Source organism: Corythoichthys intestinalis, chromosome 11 (genome assembly GCF_030265065.1).
Source record: "Corythoichthys intestinalis isolate RoL2023-P3 chromosome 11, ASM3026506v1, whole genome shotgun sequence".
In the NCBI taxonomy this organism is placed as follows: Eukaryota; Metazoa; Chordata; class Actinopteri; order Syngnathiformes; family Syngnathidae; genus Corythoichthys; species Corythoichthys intestinalis.
The window spans coordinates 7,510,001-7,532,641 of NC_080405.1; the positions used below are offsets into that span (position 1 = coordinate 7,510,001).

The 22,641-nt window shown below is 40.5% G+C and overlaps 4 non-coding genes across 4 annotated transcripts; all 4 read left to right on the forward strand.

The window, feature by feature from the left end:
* Window positions 1-9,737: 9,737 nt before the first annotated feature.
* On the forward strand, window positions 9,738-9,811 carry trnat-agu (transfer RNA threonine (anticodon AGU)). The gene has a single exon. It is a non-coding gene; the product is annotated as a tRNA-Thr (tRNA).
* Window positions 9,812-10,363: 552 nt separating this feature from the next.
* On the forward strand, window positions 10,364-10,437 carry trnat-ugu (transfer RNA threonine (anticodon UGU)). Its single transcript has one exon. It is a non-coding gene; the product is annotated as a tRNA-Thr (tRNA).
* A 378-nt stretch (window positions 10,438-10,815) lies between these two features.
* On the forward strand, window positions 10,816-10,889 carry trnan-guu (transfer RNA asparagine (anticodon GUU)). Its single transcript has one exon. It is a non-coding gene; the product is annotated as a tRNA-Asn (tRNA).
* Window positions 10,890-13,493: 2,604 nt separating this feature from the next.
* On the forward strand, window positions 13,494-13,567 carry trnat-cgu (transfer RNA threonine (anticodon CGU)). The gene has a single exon. It is a non-coding gene; the product is annotated as a tRNA-Thr (tRNA).
* The last annotated feature ends 9,074 nt before the right edge of the window (window positions 13,568-22,641 follow it).

The following is a 22,641-nucleotide window of genomic DNA, read 5'->3' on the forward strand; positions in this document are numbered from 1 at the left end:
CAACTTTGGTTTCATCAGTCCACAAAATATTTTGACAAAACCTCTGTGGAGTGTCCAAGTGCCTTTTTGCAAACATTAAATGAGTGACAATGTTTTTTCTTGGACAGCAGTGGCTTCCTCCATGGAGTCCTTCCAAGAAATTTCTTGGCCATAGTTTTGAGTCCTCCCATGAACACTACTCTTGGCCATAGTTTTACATATAATTGATGTGTGCACAGAGATATTGGACTGTGCCAGTGATTTCTGTACGTCTTTAGCAGACACTCTAGGGTTCTTGTTTACCTCTCTGAGCATTCTGCGCTGAACTCTTGGCATCATCTTTGGTGGACGGCCACTCCCTGAGACAACTTCTCTGACTGTCGATGGATGAACATACAGACTTTTAGAGATGGTTTTGTATCATTTCCCAGCTTTATACAAATCAACAATCCTTGATTGCAGGTCTTTACACAGCTCTTTTGACTGAGCCATGATGCACATCAGACAATGCTTCTCATCAAGACAATTCATACCAGCTGTGGGTTTTGTAGTGGGCAGGGCAGCTTTAAACCACCCATCGGTGATTGGGCACACACCTGACTAAAAATGTTTGGTAAAAATTGGTTTCATTGCTCTTTAAGTCTCCTTAGTCAGAGGGTTCACTTACTTATTTTTACCCCTTATGTCACTGTTTGCATGCTGTCCTCATTAAAATATGAAAACCTTTATATGTTTGGGTGGTTTTAGTTAAAGCAGACACTGTATTTTCATCTGTGTGGTTTTGACAAAGATACACCATATTTGATGGTGATTTTGAGAAATTCCAAAAGGTTCAGAAACTTTTTCATACAACTATATATTTTCAATATAACCGTCCGCTGTATATTGTAAACCCTTTTGCCTCAATCTGGAGGATGTTACACTGGTGTTGCTTCAGAATAAATCACTGAAAAATCACTCTGCTATTCGTCTGCCTGCAATGACTTGTGCCGTTGGAGTGACGAAACTTGTCAGCTTAGCAATCGTACCTAAGTATCTTTCTGAAGAAGTTTTTTTTTTTTTTTTTTTCCCACACAAAATTATAATAACATATTAGTCTTTGGCTTATTTTCATTGTTAAACCATAACTTCATTACTACATGTGTCTTTAATTTAGTTTCATGTTCGTGTACATAGTTTTTTTTTCTCCATGCGTGTTTGAGCTGACCAGCAGAACAATGGTATTTATTTTGGAAACTTCATTGGATACATTCTCTCGCTCTTTCACGTGGCTCACTCCCTCCAACACCACCTTTCTGATGTCCCATAACCCATCCTAACTGCTTGAAATATAATATCTCCTACATCTAATCCCTCACATTTTCCAACAAAACAAAGGGATCTTTATACACGCTGTGTGTTCAGATGCCAGACGGCGCCATACTGGATATGTAGAAGTGAATGATACACACACCAGTTCACAATCGTGCCAAATATTTGCCAATAATGTATTGTGTGTTAAAAGTGATCAGACCTTTCATATTTTAGGTTTTTCAAGTAGTGCAGTATAATCTGAAAATGAGTGCTACACATTCTCATGTGTGTGCACTCATTTCTGAGTCACACATACGTCAACAAAGGGCACACCGTATGCCGTAGGAATGTTTAGTTTTGTTTTCAAACGTCTTAAAATCTGACCACAGACTGCCTGTGTGTTTTGGAACATTTTGGAAAACCAGCCATGGTTTGATTAGTCCCAGATTTTTCTTGACTTGCCCACTATTTTTGTCTCCCTCTTAAATCCCTCAATTTTCTCTGATCCATCATAATCTCCACATCTACCATCCATACTTCCGTTTGTGTGTTACTGTTTCAAACCTCAAATTAGTTACAGAAAGAAAGGAAAGTCTTCTGAAGTTTATGCTTTCTTTAAAGCTACATACAGCAAAGCACACTCACAGAAGTTTATTGAGCATCATAAATTAAATACAAATGGGAATGGCTCTGCTATTGAACTCTCAAGCGGCAATATGTCTTAAAACTAACTGAAGAGGCATGGTGTTGGGGGACTGTAGTAAGTTAAATATTCATTTGGATGTCTCAAACAACAATTTGGACAGTAAAAGCCGGATCTTACTTATATATTTTTAGGCATGAATTCATGCCACTGTCTCTCTCCCCCTGGCATTTGCTGATAAAGAAAGCAGAGAGCAAGAAAATCCTGCATGTGTTGACTATGGATCCCTTAAGACAGCTCGTTTTACTCACACCAATCCCTCTCTGTCTGGGGCTGTAGGGGAAAATATGGTATTTAAAAGGGGAATGTAGTATTTAAACTTGACACCACTGCAGGGGGTTGATTTGATTCTTAATGGGTTCCAGAGACTTGGAAATATGTTGCACAGCTGCTGAAAATAGAAAATATGAGGGGTTGTTTTCCTTCCTCCTTTTATCTAAACCAAAGTAAAGCACTCCCATCAGCAAAGATAGTTTTAAGGTCTAACTCTTGCATCTACAACAGATTTTAAAGACACCCCACCAACCCAAAAAGCAATCTATACATTTTTTTGTTTTTTTTTTAATAAATACAGTGGTACTCTGTTGTTTTTGGCAGCCCTTTTAATTTTTGTCTTTTTGGGATGGGGCCGGATGTATGGGGGGGCCGGGATGGGCACAGCCCACCCAGACGTGAGTCGTGCCCACCCATTCAAAATGTCGGGAATATCTATTGTAGCGTCGCACTGGATATAGAGAACGCACGGAGAGTTGGTCTCACCTACTTTTTTATTGCAGGATTAACGGTTACTGTTGGCCGCAAACACACCGAAAAATCACCAAAACAAGCTGTTTTTCCACCCTCGTTTGTTATCCGCGCACTTCCTCTCTCACCTCCAGACACATTCTCGCAGTCGGACATCCGGGCATTAACGACGTCACCAGCCACAACAAAGTGTCGCCATATTGAAATGGTGGCAAAACACGAGTCACAAGTAGTTGCTCTGTCGTGCATTGTAGTACAAACGCGTTGAACTTTTGTCTTATTTGCAGCCTTTCTTCCGTCGGAATGACTAAAAGTTGCCGGGTGCGGGTTGTAACACAAGAGTTCAGAGCCGCATTTGAAGTTCTTCATTCTTCCTCGTGAGAAGACAAGGACAAGCAAATGGCTGAAAGCAATCAGTCGAGGAACAGTAAAAGAGGACCATTCTCGCCAGTGGGAACCTAAATCCACTTACACTTAATGCATTTACGTTTGCAACCGACATTTTATTACTGGTGAGTAAACTTTAATTGATTTTTTTGTTGTTGCCCCAATTCGCTGCTAGGGTTCAATAGACCAGGCAGTGGTTATTATTACCGTAATCGACAACTCGCAAAGCATTATTTCTTTTGCCGTGAACTGCTCTTATCAGTCAATCGGTATATTATTGGCTTGGTAGGAATTGGTTATTTTGCCGTGACGTGTTCACAGCTAAATAACGCTTGGAGGCGGATTACCGGTTACGGCAGAAATAATCACGTGTATACTACCAGTTTTCTTAGTTCCACACAGTACATATTCTAGGTAACATAAAACTTAAATAAAACTAAAGTTCAGTATCGATACTCTGGAGAGAGATGCGTCTGATACCAGGAGGTCAAGGAATGCCTCAGCAGATTGAACAAAGGAGGTGCAGCGATACTTTTCTGATCCACCACTAGGAAGAGCCGAAAACACACTCATTTACTGGCGGAACCATCAGAATGTGTACTCTCAATAATTCCAATTAGCAAAACATTTTTTTATGCACACCAGCATCATCTGTTCCCTCTGAGCAAGTATTTTCTAAATGTGGAGAAGTTATAAGCAAAAAAAAAAAAAAAAAAGAAAACGACTCAATCCAAAAACTGTACAGATAATAATGTGTTGTCGCAACATGCCGGCTTGACACTGCCATGTTGTCATACAGAGAACGTATACGGTGATTGGTTTTATCTAAATGTTGACTGCTCGGCTGTTAACCGAGAGGCTGGTGGTTCAAATCCACCCAGGGACGTGTGTGTTCAAGCGCTGCATTCCAACTTACAAGGCCATACAAATTCACAAAGCTGTTCTACCAAGTTAACCAAATGCTGTTCTGTGGCCTATACTACGAACTGAGTTCAACCTCCCCAGAAGTAATCCAGTTTACCAGCGGGTAACCGGAGTTGACAAAACCTGGTTGTCTAGTTTGTGGTCAGTCGGTGCTACGACGCTGATTATGAGGTTGATTAGTCGAACCTGTGTCAACCCAGTCAGAGTTACTGCGCGTTCACATAAAAGGGGGCGGAGACCAGAGTCAAACACTACTTGTGACGATGGCACGGGCACCTTACTTCACGGAGGAGAAATGCGCGATGATCATACGGAGTTATGAGGAATTAAAATCCACCCTCACCGCGAAATCGAACACCGTTTCAGCGAGTAGAACGCAACGGGTCTGTTGACAGCGAATTTACAGATCGTGTGATTTGTGAATGCGTCAATATGCCAGTTTACTTATGTCCATGCAAAGAAATAAAGCCTGCTGTCAGGACAATAAAATAAGATTTGGTACGTTAACAGTAAGAAATAATTTATCGCACATCATCACATGAAGCAGGATAATTGTACGTTTAGTCCCATTGACTGTATGAATACGTATGTCCTTTTTTTTCCCCTTAGTTTGGGCCTAAAAAATCAAGCCCGACCCGAGCCCGATCAATTAACTTTATTTGCAGGCCCGAGCCCGACCCGAACCCCCCCCCCCCCCATAATTTTATGTTATCTTTGTGAGGACTCAGGAGAAGAAGGAAATGCGGGGATGCCATGCGTTGTTGCGTGAATTAAAGCCCGTCTTTTGTAACGAATTTTCACAGTTAAACAAGACTGTAAGATGAGTATTCAATAAACATTTATATCTTTTATATTTGTGCGTCTGTCCTATCAGTGGATTTGACATTTAATTTAATCTCTTCGAGTTGGCAGAAAAAAACGCAAGTTTTCTCAATGTTTAAATAGTCTACATATTTCTATGGTTATTATTAACTCATTTACACAACGAAATAACGCTGGAAAAGTTCGTTAAATATATTTCTTGTATATGAGAGCAAAGCTCCGCATTCGTTTACATTCAGCAATTTCAACGATCAATTTTAAGCGTTTCCATACCCCACTTCGAATCGCACGGCATACAGTGTTCTTACGCAGATATTCAGCATCACCATTGGAATGCATATATTGTCCCTGGCGAAAGAGCGCATGGAGAGACACACAATCTGCCCGTTTGTGAGGGCCTGACTTCGGCGGGTTGCATTATAGTGACGTCCGCCTCGATCAGTTGGCACAGGTAAAGAATTCCCTCAGCTGAAAATCTATATCTTTCATGGAGAACATCTTCCGGGTACGCCAGCGGATTCTGGCGGTCTCCAAAAACCCGTGCACTCCGAAGAGAGCCCCTCACAATCCGCGCGCCAATGTCGTATGGGTCGTCCAGGTACGCTGTCATTGTCAGGAGGACACGTCCGCGGATGAGTGCTGTTTAATTATAGCGTGGTTAATTAGAATTCTGGGGTTAAGCAAGATCTAACTCTGAGACGACCAGGTTTGGCGTGTGGCGTGTGTTGCCATGGCAACACTTCTTGGTTCCAACATATCCACCTTTCGTAGTCTCGCTTAGCTGCGAACTTAGGTCGCACGTGATGAAGTTACTCTCGAAGTTACCCTGCTAAGCCAGAAAACTGGCTTCGTAGTATAGGCCACTGGGGTGTGCCAAGCACCCATTGGCCAACTGTGGCTTTGCTCAAATTGAGATTGCAATTAAGTGAGGAAGTAATTGTTACCCAGCAGTAATCTTAGCCAGGTCAAAGGAAAATTGGAGAAGAACTTAGATGTAAAGTGTACTGTGGCTTAGCTGGTCAAAGTGCCTGTCTAGTAAACAGGAGATCCTGGGTTCAACTCGCACCAGTGCCTGTGGTTTGTGTATGGGGTCTTTCAGAACATTGCTCTAAATTTGAGAGGAAAGACCTGGTTCTTTGAAGCAACTGTTTCAGCATTGTGAAGGAAAACCTCTTTGTGTCAAGGCACTTGTTTTGAGAATTGAGGCAACAATTTGCTATTGACTGGAGACCGATGCACAGGTACACTCAAATTCCCTCTATAATTTCGTGCAACTTGCATTTTCTAAAGCCATCAGCCCCAACTTCTGTAAGGTATTTGTCTGTTTTTTTTTTTTTTTTTTTTCAGTATCTGACCTGGTCCCAGATTTTAGTCTCACCTAACATTTGGAACTTCTAGGAATTTGAAACTGAGTTTTTTTAGCATATTGTTTTATTTTCTTTTAATTGTCACATTTTTAACTGAACAGTGCCTCTGTGGTGAGGTTGCAAAAGTGCAACTAAGTCAGGAAATTGTTCTTACCCAGCATTAATCTTAGCCACGTCAAAGGCATATTGTTTTAATTTCAAGTTAACCAAATGCTGGTCTGGGGTGTGTCAAACACACTGAGCTGGCGAGCACCCATTGGCCAACTGCGGCTTTGCTCAATTGAGATTGCAATTAAGTGACGAAGTAATTATCACCCAGCATTAATCTCAGCCAGGTCAAAGGAAGATTGGTAAAGTTGCATTTTGCAACTTGCATTTTCTTAAGCCATCAGCCGCAACTTCTCTTAGGTATTTGTTTGGTTTTTTCAGTATCTGACGTGGTCCCAGATGTTAGTCTCATCTAACATTTAGAACTTCTAGGAATTTAAAACTGATAGTTTTTTTTAGCATATTCTTGTAATTCCTTTTAATCAGCGTTCGGCTGTTAACTAAGAGGCTGGTGGTTTGAATCCACCCAGTGACGTGTGTGTTCAAGCGCTGCGTTATAAATTAGGCTTTGCAAATTCACAAATGTGTTCCACCAAATGTGTCAAACACACTGAGCTGGAAAGCACCCATTGGCCAACTGTGGCTTTGCTCGATTGAGATTGCAATTAAGTTAGGAAGTAATTGTTACCCAGCATTAATCTTAGCCAGATCAAAGGAAGATTGGTAAAGTACTCGGGGGCAAAGGGTCCTGTGGCTAAGCTGGTCAAAGTGCCTGTCTAGTAAACAGGACCTGGTTCTTTGAAGCAACTGTTTTAGCATTGTGAAGAAAAACCTCTTTGTGTAAAGGCACTTGTTTTAAGACTAGAGGCAACAATTTGCCATTGACTGGAGACCGATGCACAGGTACACCCAAATTCCCTCTAAAATTACTGACAACTTGCATTTTCTTAAGACATCAGCACCAACTTCTCTAAGGTATTTGTTTGTTTTCTTCAGTATCCGACCTGTGGCCTATACTACGAACGGAGTTCAACCTCCCCAGAAGTAATCCAGTTTACTAGCGGGTAACCGGAGTTGACAAAACCTGGTTGTCTAGTTTGTGGTCAATCGGTGCTACGACGCTGATTATGAGGTTGATTAGTCGAACCTGTGTCAAACCAGTCAGAGTTACTGCGCGTTCACATAAAAGGGGGCGGAGACCAGAGTCAAACACTACTTGTGACGATGGCACGGGCACCTTACTTCACGGAGGAGGAATGATTAAAATCCACCCTCACCGCGAAATCCAACACCGATTCGGCGTGAATGCGTCAATATGCCAGTTTACTTATGTCCATCAAAAGAAATAAAGCCTGCTGTTAGGACAATAAAAGAAGATTTGGTACATTAACAGTAAGAAATAATTTAACGCGCATCACCACATGAAGCAGGATGATTGTATGTTTAGTCCCCTTGACTGTATGAATACGTATGTTCTTTTTTTAGTTTGGGGCTAAAAAAATCCAGCCCGACCCGAGTCCGATCAATCAACTTGATTTACAGGCCCAAGCCCGACCAAAAAAAAAAAAAAAAAAAAAGTTATATTTGTGAGGACTCAAGGAGAAGAAAGAAATGCGGGATGCCATGCGTTGTTGCGTAAATTAAAGCCCGTCTTTTATAACGAATGTTCACAGTTAAACAAGACTGTAAGATGCATATTCAATAAACATTTATGTCTTTTATATTTGTGCGTCTGTCCTATCAGTGGATTTGACAATTTAATCTCTTCGAGTTGGCAGAAAAAAACGCAAGTTTTCTCAATGTTTAAATAGTCTACATTTTTCTATGATTATTATAACTGCATTTACACAACGAAATAACGCTGGAAAGTTTGTTAAATATATTTCTTGTATGAGAGCAATGCTCCGCATTCGTTTACATTCAGCGATTTTAACAATCAATTTGAAGCGTTTCCATACCCCACTCCGAATCGCACGGCATACAGTGTTCTTACGCAGGTATTCAGCATCACAGATGGAATACATATATTGTCCCTAGCAAAAGAGCGCACGGACAGGCACACAAGCTGCGCGGTTGTGAGGGCCTGACTCGGCGGGTTACATTAGTGACGTCCGTTTCGATCATTTGTCACAGGTAAAGAATTCCCTAAGCTGAAAATCTATATCTTTCATGGAGAACATCTTCCTGGTACGCCAGCGGATTCTGGCGGTCTCCAAAAACCCATGCCCTCCGAAGAGAGCCCCTCACAATCCGCGCGCCAATGTCGTTTGGGTCGTCCAGGTACGCTGTCATTGTCAGGAGGACACGTCCGCGGAGGAGTGCTGTTTAAATATAGCGTGGTTAATTAGAATTCTGGGGTTAAGCAAGATCTAACTCTGAGACGACCAGGTTTGGCGTGTGGCGTGTGTTGCCATGGCAACACTTCTCGGTTCCAACATATCCACCTTTCGTAGTCTCGCTTAGCTGCGAACTTAGGTCGCACGTGATGAAGTTACTCTCGAAGTTACCCTGCTAAGCCAGAAAACCGGCTTCGTAGTATAGGCCACTGGTCCCAGATTTTAGTCTCACCTAACATTTGGAACTTCTAGGAATTTGAAACTGATAGGTTTTTTTGTTGTTTTATTTTCTTTTGTTACATTTTTAACTGAACAGCATCTCTGTGGTGCAACCGATGAGCGCGCTCGGCTGTTAACCAAGAGGCTGGTGGTTTGAATCCACCCAGGGACGTGTGTGTACAAGCGCTGCGTTCTAAGTTAGGCTACACAAATTTCCAAAGCTGTTCCACCAAGTTAACCAAACGCTGGTCTGGGGTGTGTCAAACACACTGAGCTGGCGAGCACCCATTGGCCAACTGCGGCTTTGCTCAAATTGAGATTGCAATTAAGTGAGTAAGTAATTGTTACCCAGCATTAAATCTTAGCCATTGCTCTAAATTTGAGAGGAAAGACCTGGTTCTTTGAAGCAACTGTTTCAGCAATATGAATGAAAACCTCTTTGTGTAAAGGCACTTGTTTTGAGACTTGAGGCAACAATTTGTTATTGACTGGAGACCGATGCACAGGTACACCCAAATTCCCTCTAAAATTACTGGCAACTTGCATTTTCTTAAGCCATCAGCCCCAACTTCTGTAAGGTATTTGTCTGGGGGGTTTTTTCAGTATCTGACCTGGTCCCAGATTTTAGTCTCACCTAACATTTGGAACTTCTAGGAATTTGAAACATAGGTTTTTTTGTATAGTGTTTTAATTTCTTTTAATGGTTACATTTTTAACTGAACAGTGTCTCTGTGGAGCAACCGGTCAGCGCGCTCAGCTGATAACCGAGAGGCTGGTGGTTTGAATCCACCCAGGTACATGTGTGTTCAAGCACTGTGTTCTAAGTTAGGCCTAAGGAAGTAGTTGTTACCCAGCATTATTCTTAGCCAGTTCAAAGTCAGATTGGTAAAGCAACGGACAAAGGCACAGGCAAAGGGCGCTGTGGCTTAGCTGGTCAAAGTGCCTGTCTAGTAAACAGGAGATCCTGGGTTCAAATCCCAGCAGTGCCAGTAGTTCGTTTATGTGGGCTTTCAGAACATTGCTATACATTTGGGAGGAAAGACCTGGTTCTTTTGAAGCACCTGTTTTTGCATTGTGAAGAAAAACCTCTTTGTGTCAAGGCACTTGTTTTGAGACTTGAGGCAACAATTTGCCATTGACTGGAAACCGATGCACAGGTACACCCAAATTCCCTCTAAATTTACTGGCAACTTGCATTTTCTTAAGCCATCAGCCCCAAATTCTCTAAGGTATTTTTCAGTTTTTTTTTTTTTTTTTTTCAGTATCCGACCTGGTCCCAGATTTTCGTCTCACCTAACATTTGGAACTTCTCGGAATTTGAAACTGATAGTTTTTTTTAGCATATTGTTTTAGCGTATTGTTTTAATTTCAAGTTAACCAAATGCTGGTCTGGGGTGTGTCAAACACTGAGCTGGCGAGCACCCATTGGCCAACTGCGGCTTTGCTCAAATTGAGATTGCAATTAAGTGAGTAAGTAATTGTTATCCAGCATTAATCTTAGACAGGTCAAAGGAAGATTGTTAAAGACCTGAATTGTAAAGGGTGCTGTAGCTTAGCTGGTCAAAGTACCTGTCTTGTAAGCAAGGGATTCTGGGTTCAACTCCCAGCAGTACCTGCGGTTCCTTTCTGTAGTCTTTCAGATCATTGCTCTCAATATGAGAGAGAAGACCTCGTTCTTTGAAGCAACTTTATTAGCAGAGTGAAGAAAAACCTCTTTGCGTCAAGGCACTTGTTTTGAGACTTCAGGCAACAATTTGCCATTGACTGGACAATGATTCATAGGTACTCCCAAATTCCCTCTAAAATTACTGGCAACTTGCATTTTCTTAAGCCATCAGCCCCAACTTCTGTAAGGTATTTGTCTGTTTTTTTCTGTATCCGACCTGGTCCCAGATGTTAGTCTCACCTAACATTTGGAAGTTCTAGGAATTTGAAACTGGTATTTTTTTTATTTTTTTATTTCTTTTAATGGTTATATTTTCAGTTGAGCACTGTCTCTGTGGCACAACCGGTCAGCGCGCTCAGCTGTTAACCGAGAGGCTGGTGGTTTGAATCCACCCAGGGACATGTGTGTTCAAGTGCTGTGTTCAAAGTTATGCCACACAAATCTGTTGCACCAAGTTAGCTGAAAGCTGTTCTGGTCTGTGTCACATTGGCTAGGTTCATACTGCAAGTCTTAATGCACAAATCTGATTTTTTCGTGTTTCGTGTCAGGCGTTAATTTGACGGTCTGAACGGGACAGGTCGCCTTAGAAGTGGACCATTTCAAATCCGAGTGACTTTCGTATGTGGTTCAAATCCGATCTGGGCCACATTTTTTCAGAACGTGACTGGCGGTCTGAACTGGCAAGACTCCCAAATCAGAATTCATGCAGCAATTATATCAGCAAAGGGCAAGTGGCACGGAGGACGTAGGCATTAGCGCCTAGCTTGAACTCTGCTTTTAAGCACGAAGCTGGCTGACCACAGTCCAAGGGTCGCGTTAACCGAATATTTTCCGTCGTTGACCGATTTTTTAAAACGGTGACGGAAAAAACTGAAGTCCATCTGTCATTTTGACAGGTTGCAATTCACACCCCAGACCACAGGGTGGCGAGTGAGCATATTAATTAGCTATTGTCTCTCTTGATGCATGACGTCGTTGGCCTTACTCTGAAAAATGTCAAGGCAACGGAGTGTCCGAAGTTTCTTCAAAAAGCCCCAAAATGACGATGGTGTTGATAAAAGAGATGAAAAAACAGGGACTGCACAAGCGGGCACGCAATTCAAGTCCATGCGCACCAGGAGGAAGGTGTAAGACTCCGTTCAGGCCACAGGAGGTGAACTGTTAATTTCATTGTTCCACAGTGGGGCCACAGTCAGCTGTTTTTGTCAATGCCGAGAAAAAGTTACATATTCATCTGCTTGATGTGTGATGGCACGGTGTGGATTCTCTGTTAAGCTTGTTCGGACAGAATATTAATTTAAAATGAATGAAAACTAAATACTATTGAATATGTTGAAGCGCTATGCAATGTTAAGAGTCTTGTTAGCTCGAATTGCTGTGTACAGCCACTGTAGCTCTGCTGCTCTCTGTGAACTCTCTATTCAAGCCGGAACGCGCGCGGCTCTTAAGTGTCTCTGTCACGTGACTGTGTCGTAGCCGGTAACGCGCTCGGCCAAATGGACACACAAGTACGGAAGGTGAATTATGCCAAACAAAGGGTCACCACAATGTCATTATCATCATTTTAAAAATTTAAGTGACGGGTAAAAATAGATTATGACCGGATTTATATGACCCTGTCAGTCAAAATGACAGACAACGAAAAAGTCTAGCGCAACTTCTGCCAAAGTCATAAAAAAAATAAAATAAAATGAAGCAAAGAATAAGCCTTACAGTTTTCGATTTTCATTCTGTGCGCCGAATGAGCAATATTTCATTATTGCACACATGGCCGAGTCTGGGCAAACTGACGCACCCGCGTCATTTCACGCACACACGTCAAGGCTCATGTGTGCGCGTGTATGCGTTCTATCACTCCATATAAACTTTGACTATAAGATTAAACGGGGATTATTAATGTCTGTTATTTGTGTCCTCTTTTTGGAAATCAAAATATGATCACTCTGGAATGACATATAGCTAGCATGTGTAATTTGTTTTGATGCTTCTGCACATGCGGGTTGTCTTTCTCAGTGCGTGGCGGACTGCGAATTAGTGCGCATGCGTAATACTTGAATGGTCTCAATGGACAAAGGCAGTCTGAACGGGCACGCCAAAAAAACAGGAATGACAAAAAATCGGATTTGTGCATTAAGACCTGTAGTATGAACCTAGCCTTACGCTACGAATCCGATTTTTTCGTGTTTTTCCAACTCGAGTGAGGCATTAACTTGACGGTCTGAACGTGACAAGTCGCATAGAAGTAGACCATTTCAAATCCGATCCGGGTCACTTTCGTATGTGGTTCAAATCCGATCTGGGCCACATTTTTCCAGACTGTTGCGGCGGTCTGTACTGTCCAGTCTCTCAAATCGGAATTCATGCAGTCATCAAAAAGTGATAGAGACGCTACGGTAGCGGTGCAGCTGTGCGTTATTAGCGCTTAGCTTGCCTCTAACACGGCTTTTTAGGAAGGGTCGGACTTGACAACAGTCATTAAAAAAAAAAAAAAATGGTTTGAGGATAAGCCTGAGGATGATCGGTTTTCTGTCTGCTCCATATAAGCAATATTTCAACATTGCTTACACGGACGAGAGTCGGGGCAAACTGCCCGTATGTGTGTGTGACATGCACGGACATTGTGTGCATGCTATCGATCCATATACTTTGAATATAAGCCTAAACTGGGATTATTTATGTCTGTTATTTGTGTCCTCTTTTTAAAAAGTAAATTATGATATCCGTGGAATGACGGATGACAGCCAGCATGTGTGGTCATTTGTTTTGATGCTTTTGCGCATTCGGGTCGTCTTGCTCAGCGCATGTAGGACTGCGAATTAGTGCGCATACATAGTACTTGAAAGGTCTCAATGGACAAAGGCAGTCTGAACGGGCACACCAAAAAAACAGATATGACAAAGAATCGGATTTGTGCATTAAGACCTGTCGTATGAACCAAGCCTTACACGCACAGCATTAATCTTAGCCAGGTCACAGGAAGATTGGTGAAGAACTATGATGCAAAGGGCACTGTGGCTTAGCTGGTCAAAGTGCCTGTCTCGTAAACAGGAGATCCTGGGTTCAACTCCTAGCAGTGCCTGCAGTTCCTTTATTGGGTCTTTCAGAACATTGCATCAAATTTAAAAGGAAAGACCTGATTCTTGGAAGTAACTGTTTTTAGCATTGTCAAGAAAACCCTTTTTGTGTCAAGGCACTTGTTTTGAGACCTGAGGCAACAATTTTTCATTGACTGGAGACCGATGCACAGGTACACCCAAATTCCCTCTAATATTACTGGCAACTTGCAAGTTCTTAAGCCCTCAACCCCAAGGAGGAATCAAGCAGCTCATATGTGGGACTTGTGCCAAAAGAGCACCATTGTTTTTTTGTTTTAAAATAATGGTATATATTTTTTTCTCAGAATTACTTCATCTATATGAACTGCTTTTATTATACTGTACTCTAGACACGTATCCTGAGTGAAACGTAGCGCCATCTTTGACATTTCTTCTCTGTTGTGAATCACATCAAGTTGAACAGCAGTGTCCACCTGTAAACAAACGAACAAAAACTTGTAACACTTGCATTAATGCATTTTGAGTAAGAAGCCCATGTATGACTTCCTTTAGGTGAGTGTTTGTTTCCATTTCTCTATCGTTGTATAACTTGATTTAGCAAAGCTAATGATATGTCAGCCGTGACGCAAAACACAGAATTGTAGTCATATTGAACATAAATGTTTCACCCTACACATACTGATTAGCCACTGGCATACACTTCATAATGATTGACGGGTCAGATTCCACCTTCATAGCGCAACGCCTATAAGTTGTGGGTCGCCCTATAGTTCGCTTCAGTTATTCGCAGCCGGTCGCAGAGTCAACACATGTAGTGATCCAACAGCTGATTTTGGATTGAACAAGTACGAAAGCTGTACCGCATACAAACAGAAAGGATTGTCTCAGGAGGGATTTGCTAGGTGATTTGCAGGAGTGATTTGCAAGGTAATTATTATATTTTTCTTTATGCATTTTGAAACGTGAAAAAATCAATGGTAGAAATTAACATTCTTCGACATATATACGTAAAGTAAATGCAAACTGCCTGTTCTTTTTGCTTTTAACCAAGAATCAAGACTCTTTTATGTTCATATCTATAAAGCAATCAGGGATTTAAGCCTTTATTCACAAGAATTTTCAACGGAAAAAGTGTTTCGTTTACATATGGCGGCTGCTAATTCCCTTACAGACTAGCCTCATCGTTATCTGTGCTACCTGCACTTTTTTTTTTTTTTGCTTTTAACAAATAATCGAGACTGTTTTACGTCCATATCTATAAATAATTCAGGGATTTAAGTATTTATTCACAAGAATTTTCAAAGGAAAAAGCCATTGTGGCAGCCCACTTATCACAACATAGAGCTTAGAGACTAGCATCATTCTTCGACATTGCTATGTAAAATAAATGCTAACTGCACTTTTTTTTTTGCTTTTAACCAAGAATCAAGACTGTTTTACATCAATTTCAATAAAGAATTCAGGGATTTATGAATTTATTCACAACAATTCTCACCAGAAAAGCTCTGTTTAGATATGACGGCCGCCTCATTGAGTAACCGACTAGCATCGTACAACGACATATTGACGTAAAATAAGGCAAGGCAAGGCAAATTTATTTACATGGCACAATTCAACACAAGGCAATTCAAAGTGCTTTCCATCACATGAAGATCATAAAAATCACATTAAAGTCAACAGAACGTAAAAACAAAGACAATCGAAATAGGAAATAAAATTATCCATAAAAATCGCATATAATCACAAAGAGAAATAAAAAAATCAGTACATAAAAAATAAATACTATTACTACAGCTAATACCGTATTGGCCCGAATATAAGACGGTGTTTTTTGCATTGAAATTAGACTGAAAAAGAGGGGGTCTAGACATTATAGACCCCACTCACCAACGTCACACAATGACGTGTCGCTGTATTGTGCCGCCATATAGACCCTACTCACATGACGATACAACCACGCCTCCGCGCCATGTTGTCCGTCTACTCGTCATGTTAACGCATTACCGCTTCGTAAATTCCTCCTATTATGGCGTGTTTTTCTGCTCGTTAACATTAATAATCACAATGGTGAAGGCGTGTGTGGCGGTTGGTTGCAGTAACAGAGAAGATAGACGGAGAGACTTGAAGTTCTACCGTATTCCGAGAGACGCGGAGAGGAGAGTGAGATGGACTGCTGCAATTCGACGAGAAAACTGGGCTCCAGACGATTACCACAGATTATGTAGTAGTTATTTTATATCTGGTAAGATTCATTTCATATATATTTAGAGGGTTTTGGGCTGACAACCACAATTAAGATCATTGCGAGGCTAATCGCCGACAACATACAGTTTCAAATTCAAGATGCTTATTTCTTCCATCATCATTACATTTTGAATAATATTTAGCTGGTATCAAGTGAAAGAAGCTGGCCTCGTCTACGGATCATCAGTTAAACAGGTGTGTCCAAACCTTTTGCAAAGGGGGCCAGATTTGGTGTGGTAAAAATGTGGGGGCTACCTTCGCTGATTTACGTAGAACAATATATTTAAACAAATTTTAGCAAGCCCTTCTGTGTGTCACATTTGCTTTATTATTATTTTTTTTAATTCATAATTTCAACAATCTCGCCTTTGTGGCGTTCTCTTTCGACACTCGGGCTCTTGCGAAATACTGCTGCTGTGAAATTAAACTAGCTTCAAGTTGCTTTCATTTCTCGTTGCGTATCTTCCCTGTAATGTTGTCGTACATGTCAGCGTGTCTCGTTTGGTAATATCGCGTCACATCGAACTCTTTGAAAACAGCGACTGTCTCTTTGCAAATGAGGCAGACAGAGTTGTTGCGTATTTTATTGAAGAAATAGTCCAATATCCACCTATCCTTGAAGCGTTGGCCATCGCAGTCAACTTTTTATTTTTTTATTGATTGTCGCCAGTTTAGAAAATTGGAAGTAAAGGGTCACACGGGGTAATGTTGCTTAGAGTGCTGCTCTTTAAGTTTTTCAAAGTTTCGTAAGAATAGGCTGAGTTTCTGTGAACAAGATAGTTGTAGATATCAGGGTAGCAGATGTCAGGCAGAGACGGCGAAGACAGCGGGTCGAAAAATATCGATTTAGGCATCAAATATGGATCTGGCGAATGGATAAACTGAAGCTTTTCCACATAACGCCTTTTATGCAACACATCCAATGAGTTTACAGCGTCTTAAAGCACCTAGGCTTCCATGAATTGCACTATAAATTACACGATAAATTGAGACCATTGAGAATACGCAATGACGGACTATAGACCCTACTCACCAACGTCACAGACTGACATGTCGCTGTATCCGGTCGCCATATTGTCCGTCTCTGTTTAGCCCTATTCACCTTTGCAAAAAGTTTGGACACCCCTGTCCTGATGAATCCGGTGAAGACGAGGCCAGCTTCTTTCACTTGTTACCAGCTAAATATTATTCAAAAAATAATGATGGTGGAAAAAATAAGCATCTTGAATTTGAAACTACATGTTGTCGCCGATTAGCCTCGCAATGATCTTAATTGTGGTTGTCAGCCCAAAACCCTCTAAATATATATTAAATGCATCTTACCAGATATAAAATGACTACTACATAATCTGTGGTGATCGTTTGGTGCCCAGTTTTCTCGTCGAATTGCAGCAGTCCATCTCACTCTCCTCTACGGGTCTCTCGGAATACGGTAGAACTTTAAGTCTCTCTGTCTATCTTCTCTGTTACGGCAACCAACCGCCACACACGCCTTCACCATTTTGATTATTAATGTTAACGAGCAGAAAAACACGCCATAATAGGAGGAATTTACCTAGCCGTAATGCGTAAACACGTGGTTGTGACGTCATGTGAATGGGGTCTATACCCATTCACGACACTAAATGGCGCCAGATATCATTGAAGCAATGTTCTGTCATGACAGATCTCAGCTACTCTCAAGTTTAACTAGTTTGCATTATTTTATTGCAATTGTGAATGGGGTCTATACCCATTCACGACACTAAATGGCGGCAGATATCATTGAAGCAATGTTCTGTCATGACAGATCTCAGCTACTCTCAAGTTTAACTAGTTTGCATTATTTTATTGCAATGTTCTCCTTATTCAGATTTGTTTTAAGCCTACAGTTACAGCTAGACTTCACTTTGATGGTTAATGCAGTTATTGCAATTTTGTTGTTTTATCACAATAGACTGGTTTATTTACATTTCAAAAACCAGAAGACTTTCATTTACGAATGTGATTGCACTTTAGTTTACATATTTAAATGTTAAGATATTAAGATTTGAATGAGGCAAAATAACTTTGCTTAGCTTTTTCTCTCAAATATATTATAATCATTTGTTTCAGATGTACTGCAATTATTTTCTGTATAAAATTTAATTTGGTGTTCAAAAAATCTTTTTTTAAACTTGAGTCTTGAAAAAGAGGAGGTCGTCTTATAATCAGGGCCGTCTTATATTCGGGCCAAGACAGTAATTGAAATCAGCAATGGAGATAAGCACAAGAGGAATAGACAGCAAATAGATTGAAATATATAGACAGTTATGGATATGCAGTGCTAAACAAAAGCGTTTTTAGCCCTGATTTAAAGGAGCTAACAGTTTGAGCATACTTCAGACCTTCAGGTAAGGAAAAAAAATTATACATAAAAATCGCATTTAATCGTGAATAGAATAAAAAAATATATATATATACTACTACTACTGATAATAATTGAAATCAGCAATGGGGATAAAGCACAAGTGGAATAGAGAGCAAATAGACTGAAATATATAGATAGTTATGGATATGCTATGCTAAACAAGAGTGTTTTTAGCCCTGATTTAAAGGAGCTACGTAACAGTTTGAGCATACTTCAGACCTTCAGGTAACTTGTTCCAGAAGTGAGGAGCATAATAACTAAATGCTGCCTCACCCTGCTTGGTTCTTTTTCTTGGAACATACAGGAGACCGGTTCCAGACGACCTTAGGGGTCTAGATGTTTCATAGGAATCTAACAAATCAAGCATGTATTTTGGTCCAAGGCCATTGAGTGTTTTGTAGACGAGCAGTAGTATTTCATAGTCTATCCTTTGACTCACTGGAAGCCAGTGTAACAATTTCAAAACCGGTGTAATGTGGTCCAGTTCCCTTGTATTTGTGAGGACTCTGGTTTGCATTCTGTACTAGCTGCAGCTTCCTGACTGATTTTTTATCAAGACCTGTAAATATACCGTTGCAATAGTCCAATCTGCTGAAAATGAATGCATGCATAAGTTTTTCCATGTCTTGTTGAGTCAGAAGCCCCTTAATTCTGGCTATATTTTTTAGGTGGTAATAAGCAGATTTAGTGACGGACTCTAGATGGCTATCAAATTTTAGGTCTGAGTCAATAATTACGCCAAGGTTTCTGACTTGATTGGTAGCTGTAAGTGACATTGTGCTAAGGTGCCTGCTTATCTTTGAACTTTCCTTTTTGCCCAAAAATGATCACTTCTGTCTTCTCCACATTTAACTGGAGAAAATTGTGGCACATCCATTCATTCATTTGATGAATGCATTTACTCAGGGAGACTAAAGGACTACAATCATGTGGGGACACAGAAATGTAGAGTTGTGTGTCATCAGTATAGGTGTGATAGGAGATGTCATACTGTTCCATAATCTGAGCTAGGGGAAGCATATAGATGTTAAATCAGAGTGGTCCAAGAATTGACCCTTGAGGGACTCCCCACGTGAATTTGGTTCGTTCTGACTGATGGTTTCCGATTCACACAAAGAAATCCCTATCATGTAAATAAGATGTGAACCAATGAAGAACCGTGTCAGTAAGCCAAATAAATAAATGCTATCTGCATTTTTTTTTTTTTTTTTGCTTTCAACCAAGAATTGAGACTGTTTTAAGTACACATCTATAAAGAATTTGGGGATTTAAGCATTTATTCGCAAGAATTTTCACCGGAAAAGCTCTGTTTAAATAAGGCGGCCACTAGCTACATTTACTAACAGACTAGCATTCTACTTTGACATATTCACGTAAAATATATGCTAACTGCACTGTTTTTTGCTTTTAACTAAGAATTGAGACTGTTTTACGTACATATCTATAAAGAATTCAGGGATTTAAGCATGTATTCACAAGAATTTTCAACGGAAAAAGCTCTCTGTCTGTTATTGCACTCGGTCAGCTTTGATGGCCTCGCCAACAATGCAGGCCCCCTATTTATCGGCCCCGCGCCCCGTCAATACATTATGGCTAGCATAAGAAAGCATGTGTTGCAGCCATAGCAGTACAGTAGTTGTAGTAAATAATATTATCCAAAGAACATGAGTGCCCTGTAGTGGAGAAAAAACATTGCTACCTCTGACTGGAGTCATGTGGTTATTGTTGCGACGTCTCATTGGTGAAACAGACAACTACTGTCGGCATCTCTGGCAAAAATGAAGTCAATGTTTAGAATAAAAAGAGGAAAATGTAACAACTGTAGTGTCGCCCAAAGTAACGGAGTAAGTGTAGTGGTTCTTCTGCACAAATCTACTCAAGTAAAAAGTATTGCATTGTAAAACTGCTTTAACAAGTACATTTTTCTCAGAAAAGTTACTAAATGTTGTAAATATTGTAGTGTAAATGTGACACGTTACTATCCACCTTTGTATATTACTGTACATTGGTTTGAAAATGTCACTTGAGTTTAATCTATTTTACACCCAGAAATGACAATGATCCCTGCCATCCCTCCCAGTTCAAATGGATTGGACGTTCACCATTTCCAGTGGCAGCCAATAAACATTTTTTAAAAGATTTAATTTCACGCTCCCTTTCCTTTAAATGCTTTACACACTTGCATACACACTCCACTTGCTGGGGCATTATGACACAAAGCAATACGAGATAAGAGCCTGCAGCCATTTTGTCACTGCTATGAACTCACTGGGACAGCATGTGCACTTGTATGTTGCAGAGGGGGAGGGAGTTAATTTTCGACCATGTGGGCTCAAGTGAAAGTGGCAGACGGTGGCTGAAAAAAAGCCAGCAGATGCGTTCTGGCAGCCCCATTCGCCAAGGTTCAAAGCAAATATTAGAGGTCAAAGGTCATTTTGAATGCAATATGCATGTGTCACTAAAGTGATGGACCAGATGTGATTGCCCTGATCACAGTGTTTCAGCAGAAGGACAATTAAGCTAAAGTAAAACATCCTGGTGGACTAAATCTGCCAATTAAGAATGAGTGGACACATACAGTACGTACGCACACATCCATTAACACGCATTGAAAAACAAAGTATCTACTCAAGGAGGAAGACAAATTCAAGCGTGATGTTTCCTCTCGCAGAGCACACATCCAATCTGCATCTGTGGATGTGTAATGTTAATATGTTCATGTCTGCTCATACATAGATAAAGTCCCGAATGTTGGAAGGGGTAATAATGTAGCCTATTTTTGTTGGTCCGTTCCAATTTGTGCTTCACTATTGTGCACCCAGAATCACAAATAATCAGGAATGCCTCAGAGTGGCTGAAGTCGCTGACTGAGGCTGGCAGAATGTAACAGTAATTGCTATTTCAGAATATTTCAAATTCAAATATTGGTGCGAGGTCTGAATTTAAAAATCATTGTGATCACAATATCAGCCAATCCCTTTGATTACTTCCATGGAAAAATAAATTAAACAAAGGCTGGTTTCATAAAAGGGAATAAATACTTTGTACAGACAAGCCGAATGAGCCAGTCTTTTGAATGTCTCTTTGGAATGAACGGAACCCAAAGAACCCATTTCTAATACTCCATTCCCCAATATCATTCATCTTTTTGCCTGTGGTGAACATGCTTATTTCAGCAAATTGCTAATAAACGTTGTCTACTGATTGCAATTTTATATTCAGCCTGCCGGAACAATCAGATTATGCATGTACAAGTGTATGCCTGTGGGCAAATGTTCATATAAGTCTTAAAGTCTGAGCTTGTGCATATATCTGCATACCTGTAGAAGAGTACAACGATCGCAACTCTGATAATAGTTAATCGGATCGTGCAGTTCCTGATTTTGCATACACATCTCTTCTATGTTTCATGTCTAATTAGACTTGGAACAATGACAGACAACAGTTTTTTTTTTTTTTTTTTCTTTTAGTACGCATTGTAAACAAGTAGACATGTTCTTTAAAATGTACCCCATGATTAGCAGGGGTTCACTCTAAAGCTCTAAAATACTGAATTCATTCCCAGACCTGATGTGTGCACAGTTCCTTGAGTTTTCACGCATATTTAGATCCACAACAAACTCTGCCACAGTATTTCTCATCTAGCTAATATTGGCAAAAGCTTGTCACTTTAAAGGACACACAATCAAGGGACAAAACACTACCAACTTTTCAGGATGTTCAAATTGTCCCAACCAACTTTTAAGAGACCTTATTTGCATTATATAATGTGTTCAGTTATATAAGTCATTTAAATTGTGTTCCCATATGTCGTAACGATAGAAATGAGCCTACCGTTATTAGGTGTTAATTATTTTCAGTAATTTCAGACTTACATATACCCCTTTTTCACTTTTTTTTTTCTCAAACGCACATTTGATTGGTTGCTGACTTGACCCCACTACGCACACTCTCACAGTACAGAATTATGTTACATGTCGACAAGCCGCCTCCTCCACCCGCTTCGAAAAGGATGGATATTAGAAGGTTTTTTCGGCCAGCAGCCGCTCTAAGTAATGTGAAAGGCTGAGTAGGAAATGGCTTCAACAGAAGTGTCCTCCTGTATGTGTATTATATGTAAACGATAATTAAACTGAGAAATATAGTGAACTCTGCTCAGCTGTAAGAAATGTAGTGGGGGTTTTTTTTCTTCCCAAGTTTCATTGTTATTTAACTTACGTGGTCTTAAAGCAGCCCAAAGGAGCTTTCATTTTTTTGTTGAGTTTGGCTGTGGCTTGTGGACAAAAGCAGGACTGTTTTTCCCGAAGGAAGGCTTTGTTTTTATTTATTTTTGTTAGACAATTTTGATTGGTATTAGGACAAATGTTTATTCCTGGATAGTTAGGAAATTCATTCATTCATTCATTTTCCATGCCGCTTCTTCCTCACGAGGGTCGCGGAGGTGCTGGAGCCTATCCCAGCGAA